Source organism: Amblyraja radiata, chromosome 12, assembly GCF_010909765.2.
Source record: "Amblyraja radiata isolate CabotCenter1 chromosome 12, sAmbRad1.1.pri, whole genome shotgun sequence".
In the NCBI taxonomy this organism is placed as follows: Eukaryota; Metazoa; Chordata; class Chondrichthyes; order Rajiformes; family Rajidae; genus Amblyraja; species Amblyraja radiata.
In genome coordinates, this window is record NC_045967.1 from 50,617,119 (window position 1) to 50,632,879 (window position 15,761).

A 15,761-nucleotide genomic window follows, 5' to 3' on the forward strand; every position below is an offset into this window, starting at 1 on the left:
AAACATAGAAAATAGGCGCAGGAGTAGGCCATTCGGCCATTTGAGCCTGCACCGCCATTCAATATGATCATAGCTGATCATCCAACTCAGTATCCTGTACCTGCCTTCTCTCCATACCCCCTGATACCTTTAGCCACAAGGGCCACATCTAATTCCCTGTTAAATATAGCCAATGAACTGGCCTCAACTACCTTCTGTGGCAGAGAGTTCCACAGATTCACCACTCTCTGTGTGAAAAATGTTTTTCTCATCTCATAGAAACATAGAAATTAGGTGCAGGAGTAGGCCATTCGGCCCTTCGAGCCTGATCATTCAATATGATCTAACAGGGAACTAATTCCCTGTTAAATATAGCCAATGAACTGGCCTCACCTACCTTCTGTGGCAGAGAATTCCACAGATTCATCACTCTCTGTGTGAAAAATGTTTTTCTCATCTCGGTCCTAAAAAATTTCCCCCTTATCCTTAAACTGTGACCCCTTGTTCTGGACTTCCCCAACATCGGGAATAATCTTCCTACATCTAGCCTGTCCAACCCCTTAAGAATTTTGTAAGTTTCTATAAGATCCCCCCTCAATCTTCTAAATTCTAGCGAGTACAAGCCGAGTGTATCCAGTCTTTCTTCATATGAAAGTCCTGCCATCCCAGGAATCAGTCTGGTGAACCTTCTCTGTACTCCCTCGATGGCAAGAATGTCTTTCCTCAGATTAGGAGACCAAAACTGTACGCAATACTCCAGGTGTGGTCTCACCAAGACCATGTACAACTGCAGTAGAACCTCCCTGCTCCTATACTCAAATCCTTTTGCTATGAATGCTAACATACCATTCGTTTTCTTCACTGCCTGCTGCACCTGCATGCCTACTTTCAATGACTGGTGTACCATGACACCTGGTCTCGTTGCATCTCCCCTTTTCCTGATAGGACAGATTTTGAGGGTATGGGCCAAACTCAGGCAGGTGGGACTAGTATAGTTGTCTGTCTTTTCACCGTTTTATTTTTATTTTTAGTAAGTTAAAGTGTTTTGTTTGGAGGTCTAGACTTTTTTGTGTGGGGGGTGGGGGGGTGGGGGGGGGAAGGGGGAAACTACCTTTCAGGGTCCCTACCTGGTCGGAGAGGCAGCTTTTCTCCGGGCTGCAGCTTCGACCCGTCCTCGCGGCCTACCAGCGGGCCTGGAGCGGCGTTTCCTGTCGCGGACCGCCAGAACCTCAGCTTCGGTGGCGGCACAGCGCTGGAGCGCTATCGTGGAGCGGGCGATGCCTTGCCTGGGTCGCCGCGCTGGAGCTCCGGAAAGCTGAGACCGCCGGGAACAACATAGCGGAGCTGCGGGACTGTGGAGCGGCCAGCTGCGGGCGGCGGCGCCGAACTTTACACCGGGAGCCTGGGATCTCGCGACGAGATCGGCAGTTGTGGAGCTCCATCCGGCGCGGCCTTGTCGGCTGCGGAAGCCGCGGCCTCCAGTACGGAAGCGGCCGTTCCAGGGTTCCCAAGCCGCTGTGAATACTCTCCCGACGCCGGAGCAACATCACCCGGCGAGAACGGCCAGGAACATCGGGCCTCCGTAGAGGCAACTGTGGAGGCCTCAATAGGCCCGACTATGGGTGAACTGGGGTTGGGGTCTGGACTTTGTGCCTTCCCTCATGGTGGGAGCCATTGTGGGGGATGTTCTTTGTGTTAAAGACTCTCATTGGTGTTATGTCTGTATTCTTTTGTGTACTGCAAAATGGCAAGAAGCATTTCACTTCATTACACCTCGGTGTATGTGAATGTGACTAATAAAAACCTTTGAAAACCTTTGAATACTTTGAGATGGGACATAGATGGGACTATTCATGGGTCTATATAAATTCCTCTTAAGCAACGCTATTATATCTAGGGGAAGAACTGTAGCTTTGACCTCTTCCCATAGCAGTGAAACCCACACACATACCACAGCTTCAGAAAAAACTTGCCTAATAAAACATCTAAACTTGTCCCCTCTCATCTTAAAGTTAGATAAATGAGATATAAAGTTGGATACAGTTAGGTATAGGTCTTGGGGCTAACGGAATCAAGGGATTTTGGGAGAAAGCAGGAGATTTTGGATGATCAGCCATGATCATATTGAATGGCGGTGCTAGTCGAAGGGCCGAATGGCCTACTCCTGCACCTATATTCTATGTTTTCTATGTTGGTTGGTGTGGGCAAGTTGGGCCGAAGGGCCTGTTTCCACGCTGAATGACTCTTATGACTCTAAAGTTTAAAAATACACATACTAAACATAACCGCATCAAACTTTGTGTACAGGTTATTATAATCGGTGAGGGATACAGCATAGAAACAGTATTGGTAGGAAATGCAGATGCTGGTTTACACAGAAGCTAGACACAAAATGCTGGAGTAACTCAGCGGGTCAGGAGAAAAGGAATAGGTGCGTGTACTGGGTCTGAAGAAGGGTTTCGACTGAAGAAGGGTTTCATCCCTCTTGGACCAGACATGTCGAAGCAATGTCCAAAAAGCACACTGTTGCCTCCGCTTCCTTAGAGGGCTTATAAAGTTCGGCATGTCCCCAACAACTCTCACCAACTTCTACAGATGCACCGCAGAAGAAAACACTTTATCGGGATGCACCACAGCTTGGTTTGGGGACAGCTCCATCCAAGACCGCGAGGAATCGCAGGGAATTGTGGACGCAGCCCAGACCATCACGCAAACCCACCTCCCTTTCATCTACACTTCACGCTGCCTCGGCAAGGCCACCAGCATAATCAAGGACAACTCATCAGGAGAGAGGTACAGAAGTGTGAAAACGCACACCTCCAGATTCAGGGACAGTTTCTTCCCAACTGTTATCAGGTAACTGAAACCACGCCATCAACAAATAGAGTGCGGTCCTGATCTACCATCTGCCTCATTGGAGACCTTTGGATTATGAACAAGGGGCAGGCCATTTAGGACTGAGACGAGGAAAAACCCTTTCACCCAGAGAATTGTGAATCTGTGGAATTCTCTGCCACAGAAGTCAGTGGAGGCCAATTTACTGAATGTTTTCTTGAGAGAGATTTAGCTCTTAGGGCTAACAGAATCCAGAACAAGGGGTCACAGTTTAAGGATAAGGGGGAAATCTTTTTGGACCGAGATGAGAAAAACATTTATTCACACAGAGAGTGGTGAATCTCTGGAATTCTCTGCCACAGAAGTTAGTTGAGGCCAGTTCATTGCCTATATTTAAGAGGGAGTTAGATGTGGCCCTTGCGGCTAAAGGGATCAGGGGGTATGGAGAGAAGGCAGGTACAGGATACTGAGTTGGATGATCAGCCATGATCATATTGAATGGCGGTGCTGGCTCGAAGGGCCGAATGGCCTACTCCTGCACCTATTTTCTATGTTTCTATCTTTAACCAGACTTTACTGGACTTTCTCTTGCACTAAATGTTGTCCCTATTATCCTGTATCTCTGCGCTGTGGATGGCTTGATTGTAATCTTGTATTGTCTTTCACCTGACTGGATAGCACGCAACAAAAGCTTTCCACTGTACCTCGGTACACTTGACAATAAACTTATCTAAACATAAACTAAACTAATAAAGTAAACTGAACTAACATTACAGTAACAGATCCACATTTAAAGAGCTTCAAAATCTAAACATCTTTACAATTCCACCACTGGGTCAGTTTTGCCTCTGTAGCTGAAACATTGCTAGAATTGAAATGCAGACATCTTCGACAGAAGGTAGACACAAAATGCTGGAGTTAAAGGGCTGTCCCACTGCGGTGACCTAATCTGCGAGTTTAGACGAGTTTGCCCTCGACTCAAACACGCAGCATGGTCGACACGAGGTCCTAGGAGGTCACTGGAACTCTCCTTCATGCTCGAGGGAAGTTCCCGTATACTCGCAGCCTCAGCCGGGTCGCGGAAATTTTTTCAGCATGTTGAAAAATTTTCCACGAGTAGAATTTGGTTGGGTTAGTTCTTTTTGACTCGTTGTGCAGTGGAGTGGGGTCGCTATGTAGTTACAGGCAGTCGAGGGCAGCTGTAGGCAATCTCCTTCGCTGACCGGGCATTTTAATTGGCTCATTGGAGTTTTCAGGACCAAGGAAAACCGACCGGTAGGTAAAATGTCCTCGAAACTTTATTAAACTTCTTAAAAGAGTCTCCACTCCTGCTCCCCCCCCTCCTCTCCCCCTCTCTCGCCTCCTCTCCGCCCCCCCACCCTCCGTGCTCTCTAAAGGACTTACCGTACATACACTGTGACAGCCGTTTACCTTCCTGTTCATTGCGGGTGTGAATTTCAGACAGCGCTTTCCCTGGCCCCCGTCTTTGCGATGTGTGCGTGTGCGTGTGCGTGTGCGTGTGCGTGTGTGTGTGTCTGTGTGTGTGTGTGTGTCTGTGTGGTTGGTCGATCCAGCTCGCGGTTTTGACGCGGACGGTCGATCCAGCTCGAGGTTTTCCAGGCGAGTGCCCTCGAGCTTGAAGGTCGAAGGCACTCTTCTAAACTCGTGGATTAGGTCGCCGCAGTGGGACAGCCCCTTAACTCAGCGGGACAGGCAGCATCTCTGAAGGGAAGAAATGGGTGACGTTTCGGGCAGAGACCCTTCTTCAGACTATTCCACAATGGGGGTACACATGTCACGTTGTGCTTCGTGATGGAGTGTGACCTTTAAAAAGGGTGACCACTGCGTAATCCAGATTGTGAGTTTATTTTTCCTTTCACAAATTAGAATCGATTCACTTGGGCCACTTTAGATTTTTTCTTACCACCCGCCATTTAATCTTAACACACCGATAACATTAAAATCAGGCCATTATACATGATTCTGTTACAAACCTAGAAAACAAATTCAGTTAACACAGTCAAAGGGAATTTTACCAAACTAGGCGGCAACAAGAAAAACAGAAGCGGTCTTTTCTAAATGTGAGTAAAAACGTCATTCTTGTATCCGCTAGATGATGCCAAGTTCTGTTCAAAGGCTACAACCGCTTGGAAAGAGAATGTCATGGGGACAAACACCTTTGATCTTCTAGAGTGCAGCAAATAAATTAAAATTAAATTTAATGGAATTTTATTCTACAGCATATATATATATTGGCGAATGAAATGCAGGTCGCTCAGTGTCCAGTGGAAAGGACTATAGCAAATACGACATTGTGTATTCTCACAAGATTTTCATGAAAATACATGAGTGTTTCAAATGATCAAATAATAAACTTCAAAGCCGCCCGTGGTGTTCCTCCAAATATTTCCATTCTAAAAGCAAGTTGCTTGGGGCAGTGCTATTAAGATGTGTAATCGTGCAACAGCAATGTTATGGTCACACCCTTGTCAAGCTGAATTTGTGCTCCTTCAGAATAATAGTTTTATACCTTGTTTAGTTTAATTTACTTTAGAGGTACAGCGCGGAAACAGGCCCTTCGGCCCAACGCGTCCTCGCTGACCAGTGATCTCCCGCACACTAGTATAAAGGGGCTGTCCCACTGTGGCGACCTAATTACGAGTTTAGAAGAGTTTAGGAGAGTTTGAAAAAATGTCATGTTGAAGACCTTCGACTATGTTGAAGACCTCCTTCAACCTCCTTCAACTATGTTGAAGACCAGCTTCGGGAAAATTGGACACCGAATAGTGGAGAGTGAAGACACCCTCCTTCGACCTCCCTTCGACTATGATGAAGACTATCTACGACTACCTTCGACTACCCTCGATTACGTATGAATAACATGCCGATCTACTACGACCTACTACAATTAAACCTACGAGTAAAAACAGTGTTGATTTTTTCCATGGCGACCTTTATTTACTCGCGGGCATTTTTCAAAATGTTGAAAAATACGTCGCGACCTAGCTGAGGCCTCGAGTACGCGGGGACTACTCTCGAGCATGAAGCAGAGTTACAAAGGACCTTGTGTCGACCATGCTGCGAGTATGAGTCGAGGGCAAACTCGCCAGAACTCGTGGATTAGGTCACCGCAGTGGGACAGCCCCTTAACATTAACCTACACACACTAGGGACAATTTACAATTTTGCCAAGCCAATTAATCTGCAAACCTGTACGTCTTTGGAGCAAGGGGGGAAACCAGAGCTCCTGGAGAAAACCCACGCATGTCACCGGGACATGGTACAATCTCCACACAGACAGCACCCATAGTCTAGATCGAACCTGGGTCTCTGGCGCTGTAAGGCAGCAACTCTACCCCTGTGCCACCATGCAGCCCCCCAAAACAGTGTTTCGAATCCCAATAGCTACCCAAAACTGACAATAGACAATAGGTGCAGGAGTAGGCCATTCGGTCCTTCGAGCCAGCACCGCCATTCAATGTGATCATGGCTGATCATCCCCAATCAGTACCCCGTTCCTGCCTTCTCCCCATATCCCCTGACTCCGCTATTTTTAAGAGCCCTATCTAGCTCTCTCTTGAAAGAGTGACTGGACTGCACATCACTAGTCACCCTCTGCATACAGAATGCTCCTAACATCTGTAAAGCTATGCTTCATATCTTGTTTACCTTTATATCAATCAATCAATCATGGCTCTAGTGTATTGGTGAAGGTGCCAATGAAAATAACAAATGGATTCTTCAGCCGAGCACAATATTTCTCTATTTGCAAATGTGCAATGGTACTTGTTTGGGGAGATCTCAACATTGTAGTTGTGGGATGTTGGAGTCATAGCGTCATAGAGTGATACAGTGTGGAAACAGGCCCTTTGGCCCAACTCACCCACACCTGCCAACAATGTGAAGTGGTAGAGGTAAGATTTGCCTATTGTGCAGGAAGGAACCACAGATGTTGATTTAAACCGAAGATAGACACATAAAGCTGGAGTAACTCAGCGGGTCAGGAAGCATCTCTGGAGAAAAGGGATTGATGACATTTCGGGTGGAGACAATCTGAAGAACATCAATCACCTGTTCCCTCTAGTTCTATGCTATCCCACTTTCTCATCCACTCTCTACATATTAGGGGTCATTTTACAAAAGGGTAATTAACCTACAAACCTCCACGTCTTTGGGAAGTGGGCGGAAACCCACGAGGTCACGGGGAAAACGTATAAACTCCACACATACAACATCCAAGTTCAGGATCAAGCCCGGGTCTCTGGCGCTGTGAGCCAGTAGCTCTGTCTCTGCCTGACTGTACTGTCTTCTGTGACAAATGTTAAATTTCACCCAAATTAGTGATATATCACAGTTACCACGTTACATTGTAAGAGTAAGCATTGTAGAAAAGCTTTTGAATGTGTCAAACTGAAAAACCAATAGGAAGAATGGAGGTATGGAGAGAAGGTAGGTACAGGATACTGAGTTGGATGATCAGCCATGATCATATTGAATGGCGGCGCAGGCTCGAAGGGCCGAATGGCCTACTGCTGCACCTATTTTCTATGTTTCTATGTTTCTAAGAAGGACAAATGCTTCTGTATTTTCTTTTGGATAAAGGGTAGGTACATTGGGCTGTGTTATTCTGTAGAGCCAGATATCTACAAATGCATGGGGCCATTTACTTAACTGAAGCAAGCTATTTTATCCAGACAACTACATCCTACGCCACATCGAGAAGACATTGAGATAAAGAGGAGAGGCCAACAGCTTGAAGAGGGACTGAAGGAAGCAGGCTAGTGTAATGCTCCTGTCCCACTTAGGGAACCTGAACAGAACCCTCTGGAGACTTTGCGCCCCACCCAAGGTTTCCGTGGGGTTCCCAGAGGTTGCCGAAGGTTTTTGTCAGTCTCCCTACCTGCTTCCACTACCTGCAACCTCCGGCAACCACCTGCAACCTCCGGGAACCGCACGGAAACCTTGGGTGGGGCGCAAAGTCTCCAGAGGTTTCCGTTCAGGTTTCCTAAGTGGGAATTACATTGTACAACGATTACACCAACAAGAAGGGCAAAAGGCGATCCAAGATGGCGTCCAAGCCAGGTGACTCTATGAGTGCAGGTCACCGAAGTGTTTAGTTTAGTTTCGAGATGCAAAACAGGAACAAGTCCTTTGGCCTGCCAAGTCAGTGCCAACCAGCGATCCCCGTACACTTGCACCATCCTACACACTGGGGACAAATTACAATTTTTACCAAAGACCAAATTAACCCACAAACCTGTACGTCTTTGGAGTGTTGGGGGAAACCGGAGCACCCGGGTAAAACCCGCACAGGTCACGGGGAGAACGTACAAACTCCGTACAGACGGTACCCGTAGCCAGGATCGAACCCGGGTCTCTGGCGCTGCAAAGCAGCAACTCTACCGCTGCGCCACCGCGGTGATGCATGGAACTGCAATCACGCATTACAATCGCTCCCCTCATTTAAAACTCTATTCCAACAGCAGCATTTCTTACTTTCCATGCATCTGTACACTGTGGACGGCTCGATTGTAATCATGTATTGCCTTTCCGCTGACTGGCCCCCAGCACGTAACAAAGCTTTTCACTGTACCTCGTGTACACGTGACAATAAACTAAACTAAAACTCGGCTCACGTGACAAAAATAAAAGCACTTAGCGAGAAATATTAGACCTCAATGTACCGAAAATATGACAAATGTACCAATCATAGAACTATTAAGAAAAACAAAATGGAGTCATACTCTGTTTGGTAAGACATTTGCAAATTCCTTTTTTTTCTATACAGTTTATTTACAAAATGTATTAAAACTCCTTTCTTTTACAATACCTCATTTCTGAGGCTCTGTAACGGTTGTCCCATCACTCATGCATCTTTATGCTTTTAAATATTTGTTATTTTAATCATTAACATTTCTGTGTTTGGCGATGTGCAGTTTTAACAAAAAAAAAAGTATTTGTGACTAACAGCTTGACATTAAAAGCGGGAGGTGGCGGCAATTACTTTTGTACATGCAAGTTTGTTGAAAAGAACGAAAATTAACTCAAATCCTTCACCTCTGTGAAGGCTTCAACCTTGAAAACTGACAGGCCGATAAATCTACATCACCTCTGTTCATATAGTCCTTTAAAAAGATCATTTTGTTTTCTATAGACACTTTGTGTGTAGAACTCGGAATAACCCCTTCTCACCTGATCAGGTCTCTATAGATTCACATCTTCCTAGTGATCAGGCTCTTGAGAGTATTCGGAGAGGAAAAGGTTAAACATGTTTGGGCCTATGTAAAAGTAGGCCATTTCATCGGATGTGACCGTTCACATTCTGTTTGATATCCTGACAATCATCTCCTCCACAGACTGGATGTTAACCCACTGAATCCCCAACATGTTGTATTATTAACTTAATATATAGGTACGTTACTGAATAGCTTGGGTTGTATTAAAAAAAAATTAGAATTATGCTCTCTTCCCTCCACGGAAAAGATGTCATGTAGAATTTTGCCACTGTACTTTGCGATGAACATAAGTTAAATAGCTGCTATTTCTGTTAATCAGTTATTGAAGGAACCGTTTTAGATTTCATTTTATTTGCCTACGTCTTGAGCCCTTTGAGTGCGTTGCCAATTTCTGACTTAAATAACACATTGGCACTCAAAGTTAATACTTCCTAATGTTAATGTTCAGATATTTTAATACATGAAACCTTTCCTCTGCAAAACTTGTGTTATCAAATGATGGCTAAATTGTTTTTATTCCAGTATATAATTTCACAGAGAAGCTTGACTCTTTTTGTTTTAGACTCTGCCCTGTATTTTCAAGCAAGCTAGATGCTTATTGTGATTCTGAATGAGTTGCATTGTTGTAATTCTCCATGTTGTTCCATAAGGCACTGAAGGAGTATTCAGTTATTTATGAAAGGGTTGGTGCACCATCAGCCCCTCTGGTACCATGTCTGACACCTGGTACAGCGTGCAGTGATCACAGGTAGTCAGGGGTCATGGCACTGCCATTCTCTCCAATGCTCCCAAATACCGATAGTATTCCTTTGTTTCGCAGGGCATCAGCATAGGTCAGCTGTGTCACAAAGAGAGGAGAAACAAAAATGAGAAAGAGCACCTGTTATTAAAAGCATTACCTACTAGAGAGAGAGGGAGAGAGGGAGAGAGGGAGAGAGAGAGTGAAGGAGAGAGAGAGATAGAGAGAGAGAGTGTGAGAGAGTGAGAGAGAGAGTCAGAGAGAGAGAGACTGAGTGAGAGAGAGAGTCAGAGGGAGAGAGAGAGACTGAGTGAGAGTCAGAGAGAGTCAGAGCGAGAGAGATGTACAGGGACATATCTATCCATGCACTGTATACTTGTATTTATACTTATGTATTTTAAACATGTATGTCATGTTTTATACTTTGGCAATATAACAATGTTTTTATCATGCCAATAAAGTTTTTAAATTGAAATTGAATTGAAATTGACTGAGTGAGAGAGAGTCAGAGAGAGAGAGAGTCAGATGAGAGAAAGAGAGAGGGAGAGGGAGAGGGAGAGGGAGAGGGAGAGGGAGAGGGAGAGGGAGAGGGAGAGGGAGAGGGAGAGGGAGAGGGAGAGGGAGAGGGAGAGGGAGAGGGAGAGGGAGAGGGAGAGGGAGAGGGAGAGGGAGAGAGAGAGAGAGGCACAACAACTGCAGATGCTGGTTTACAAGAAAGACGCAAAAGCGCTGGAGTAACTCAGAGGGTCAGGCAGCATCTCCGGGGAACAAGGGATGGTGATGTTTTGGGTTGGGACCCTTCTGCTCCCCAAGAACTCCCCCACAATCAAGGACGTGTCACACCCTGGTCACTCCCTCTTCTCACCTCTCCCATCTGGCAAAAGGTATAAAAGTGTGAAAATGTACACCACCAGGTTTAGGGACAGTTTCTTCCCAGCTGTTATCAGGCAACTGAATCATCCTACCACAACCAGAGAGCAGTGCTGAACTACAAGCTACCTTATCGGTGACCCTCGGACTATCTTTGATCAGACTTTACTGGCTTTATCTTGCACTAAACGCTGTCATGTATCTGTACACTGTGCCTGGCTTGACTGTAAATCATGTATTGTCTTTCCGCTGACTGGTTAGTCTGCAACAAAAGCTTTTCACTGTACCTCGGTATGCGTGACAATAAGCTGACTTAAACCGATCTAAGCCGTTCTTCAGACGACTTCCTCCCTCCCACCACAATCAGTCTGAAGTAGGGTTCCCAACCCAAAATGTCACCTATTTACTCTCTCCAGAGATGCTGCCGGACCCGCTGAGTTGTGTCTTTTTATGATTCATGCTTTGGCTGGCAAATTAAATGCTAACGCTTGCCACTGAATTGTTGAACAGTGATACGCTTCCCAGCATTGCAGTGTCAAAATAGCTGATACAAAGCACTGAAAATGAGTCAAATTATATGAGCATGATGACTGAATAAAAATAGTATACTTCCGAGCATGAATTGTAACATTGACAATAGTTATATCCCTTTTCATGATTCATATACAGACACAAGGCATTGCAGATGCTGTTTTCTTGTGTGGAGCAATCTACTGGAGTAACACAGGGGGTCAGGCAGCATCTATGGAAAACATGGATAGGCGTCTTTTTGGGTCGCAACCCTTCTTCAGATACAGATTTCAGATCGGGACTCTTCTTCTGGAACCCTTCTTGATCTGGAACATGACCTGTCCATATCCTCCTTTGATGCCCCCCTGACCCACTGAGTTACTCCAGCAGTATTTGTTTTATCCACGATTCAATAACTGTATTAAAACAAATACAATAAACACTATAGAATTTAGTTTGGTTTAGTTTAAAGATAGAGCATGGAAACAGGCCCTTCGGCCCACCGATCGTCCATTTCATGCTGATTCCATGTTATCCCATTTTTGTATCCACTCCCTACATATTAAGGGGAAATTCACCAAGGGGCGATTAAGCCACAAGCCCACTTGTCTTTGGGATGCGAATGGAAACAGGAGCACCCAAAGAAAAACCCACGCAGTCACAGGGAGAACATGCAGACTCCACACAGACAGCACCCGAGGTCAGGATCGAATCCAGGTCTCTGGCGCCGTGAGGCAGCAGCTCTACCAGCTGCGCCGCCGTGCCGACTATGTAGGATAAGATATAGGAGCTGGAAAGCTCGGAAATTGGTTGGAACTTACAAATGCTGGAAATATTATATCTAAACAGATGCAAGTAGTTTAATTAAATTAAATTAAAAAATTAATTAAATAATTAAAAATCTTGCAATGCTTTATATCATACCTTAATGTTATTTGTTGTTAATCTTTTGTAAGAGTTTGAAACACTTATATTTTTAGGACTTTACAGCAATTCTAATAGTCTGAATGTCACGTAGAATAGCATAGTCACTTAGGAAAGGTTCTATCAATATCCTCCCAACAGTTGAAGTACAGAATTTATTCATGGAGTGATCTAATATGTCTTAGGGAAAAGGCTGGGAACTACAGGCCAGTGAGTTTAACATCTGTGGTCGGAAAGTTATTAGGGAGTAACTTTCTGAAGGATAGGATATTCATGCATTTAGATGGATAAGGACTGATTAGGGACAGTCAGCATGGTTTTGTACACGGGAGGTCGTGTCTCACAAAACTGATTGAGTTTTTTGATGATGTGACCAAAAAGGTTGATGAGGGCAGAGCTGAAGATGTTGTATACATGGGCTTCAGTAACGCATTCAACAAGGTTCAGCATGGCAGGCTGCTCTGGAAGGTTAGATTGCATGGGATCCAAGGAGAGAGAGCTGAATGGATTGAAAATTGTCTTCATGGATAGAAGCAGAGGGTGATGGTGGAAGGTTGCTTCTCGGACTGGAGGCCTGTGACTAGTGGTGTGCCTCGGGGTTCGGTGCTGAGCCCGGTTACTGTTCGTCATCTACATCAATGATTTGGAAGAGAACATACAAGGCATGATGGATAAGTTTGCATTATTAGCAAGTTTGCAGATTAAACAAAATGGGGTGGTATTGTAGATAGTGAAGATGGTTGTAAAGAATTGCAAATGTATTTGACTTGTGATACTTGGACTATTTTTATTGCAGTAGAAAAAAATATATATATATATAATGCCAAACGAACCCACACCCTCTCTGATGCTGGGGTACTGAAGACAAGAATGATCCCAGGAATGAGTGGGTTAGCATATGATGAGCGTTTGACAGCACTGGGCCTGTACTCGCTGGAGTTTAGAAGGTTGAGGGGGGACCTCATTGAAACTTACAGAATAATGAAAGGCCTAGATAGAGTGGATGTGGGAAGGATGTTTCCACTGGTGGGAGAGACTAGCCTCACAGCCTCAGAATTAAAGGACGCCCTTTTAGAAAGGAGTTGAGGAGGAACTTCTTTAGTCAGAGGGTGGTGAATCTGTGGAACTCATTCCCACAGAGGGCTTCTGGAGGCCAAGTCAGTCGATATGTTTAAGGAAGAGATAGACAAACTCCTGATCTCTCATCCGGGGTGTCAAGGGTTATGGGGAGAAGGCAGGAAAATTGGATGAGGAGGCGGAGATCAGCCATGGGTGAATGGCGGAGTGGACTCGATGGGCCGAATGGCCTAATTCTACTCTTATAACTTGTGAACTTGTGAACAATTGCAGACCTGCTCCCAATGTTCAGTAAGAGTCCAGCTGACTTAGCCCAGACCTGTGAAGGTTGGATTGGATGTGGCTGTACCACTGGAAGAATAAGCAGGATGAGTGCTCAGGTTAGCCAGGTAGTAATTGGCATGTGATACGAGACGCTTCCATTGTGACGATCAGCCAATGTCGGTGAAATCAGAAAGAGTTGCCAATGCTCTTGGATACAGTAGCCTGGATTGAACTGGTTTGGAGGGATGTGGACCTAATGCAGTTCTCTACCTAACTGAATACATGTATTAAAGTATATTCTGATGAAAGTGTCCCAAATCATGAGAGGAATAGAGTCTCTTGTCCAGGGTATGGGAATCGAGAACCAATGGGCATAGGTTTAAGGTGAGGTGGGAAAGATTTAGTAGGAATCTGAGGGGAAACCTTTTCACACAAAGGATTATCGGGTGTATGGAACGAGCTGCTGGAGGGAGTAGTTGAGGCCGATACTGTTAAGAAACATTTGGACAGGTACATGGATAGGACAGGTTTGGGGGGATATGGACCAAACGCGGTCAGGTGGGACTAGTGTAGCTGGGACATGTTGGCCGATATGGGCAAGTTGGGCCTGTTTCCATGCTGTATAACTCTATGACCCTAATGTACATCAGATCAACGGGAAGAGGCAAGGACAGGATTAAAGTTAGGATGGAGGACCTTTGTCAGAATATTCTAACTCAGGGCCTCCACCTAAAACATTCCCATGATTTTCCTCTCACTCTGCATCTCTAAGTCTTTTTGAATTCATTTCAAAACCCTGGGTCACAAAGCGTTTTAACCAACTACTTATTTTAAAGAATGTGTAGATGAGAAATTCTACCTTCAACCACATTTGAAAACAATCGATTAAGAGGTGTAATACAGTAAACCCTCGCTATCACCGACCTCTGTACATTGTGCATTTCGGTAATAGCGGATTGAGCAGTAAGTTCGTGGTGGTGGTAGTCGGGCAGTGGTCTGGGCAGCGCTGGTGGTGGGGAGAGAGGGCGAGTGGTAAAGCACTCGCGCAGAGCGTTGCATCAGGCAGCTGCAACAATGCAGGCTTCTGGAATGCTGGATGCAGACACAGTGCGCGCCACTGCAGCTGGTTCACCCTGGCAATGCATGGCGCATCGATCGCCTGGTAACAGCGCCAGGCTCCCCTTACACTGCACCCGATCTTTACTACCGCCAGCTCCAAGATGCAGGACAGAACGCCACAGGAGTTCCTTCTTCCCTGGGGATATCAAACTGTACAGCTCCCCCCCCTTCTGTCGTGGGGTAGACTGAGACTGACTCCCCCCCCCCCCCCACAATCTTTACATATCCCCCCTCCTTTCCACTCGTCATGTTAATTTCATGTTTCATGTATTTTGTGTTTTTATGACTGTTGGCGGATCAATTTGGAGCGGCTGGGCTTGTACACTCTGGAGTTTAGAAGGATGAGAGGATATCTTTGAAACATATAAGATTGTTAAGGGCTTGGACACACTAGAGGCAGGAAACATGTTCCCCAATGTTGGGGGAGTCCAGAACCAGGGGCCACAGTTTAAGAATAAGGAGTAAGCCATTTAGAACGGAGACGAGGAAACACTTTTTCTCACAGAGAGTGGTGAGTCTGTGGAATTCTCTGCCTCAGAGGGCGGTGGAGGCCGGTTCTCTGGATGCTTTCAAGAGAGAGCTAGATAGGGCTCTTAAAGATAGCGGAGTCAGTGGATATGGGGAGAAGGCAGGAACGGGGTACTGATTGGGGATGATCAGCCATGATCACATTGAATGGCGGTGCTGGCTCGAAGGGCCAAATGGCCTACTCCTGCACCTATTGTCTATAGTCTATTGTCTAATTTCCCTCCTGGGATAAATAAAGTTCTCCAATATCGTAGCATCGTATCGTATCGTTACCCAGAGAGCTGGTGCCTCGTGGCAGGAGCGCATTTGGTTGAGGGAGTGGAGAGAGGGGGGGGGGGGGGGCAGCATGAAGGAGGTGTGAGTACCGGGCCCCACCCCGGTGCACTGCATGTGGGGCCTGGGGCCCTGTGGCTCCCCGGCCCATGAATTCCCACTTGTTTAATCCCTGTCTGAAGAAGGGTCTCGACCCGAAACGTCACCCATTCCTTCTATCTTGAGTTGTTGCCTGTCCCGCTGAGTTACTCCAGCATTTTGTCTCTATCCCACATTTCTTTAGTTTAGTTTAGTGCTCTCAAATCAAGAAGGCTTGACATTATTCAAGTTCAATTTCACAGTTAATTTAACGTTTTTGTGCTAAATAACCTCTTTCATCTGAATTTTATTGAGGCATTTATTTTCCA

General features: G+C 45.6%; 1 protein-coding gene across 3 annotated transcripts in view; it reads right to left on the reverse strand.

The window, feature by feature from the left end:
- Positions 1 to 8,562: 8,562 nt before the first annotated feature.
- Positions 8,563 to 15,761, reverse strand: part of gria3 (glutamate ionotropic receptor AMPA type subunit 3) — a 310,941-nt gene continuing 303,742 nt past the window's right edge. For all 3 annotated transcript variants that reach the window (XM_033030754.1, XM_033030753.1, XM_033030751.1), the window contains exon 16: positions 8,563 to 9,888. The gene's annotated coding sequence lies outside the window, so the exon portion shown is untranslated. The remainder of the gene's footprint in view (positions 9,889 to 15,761) is intronic.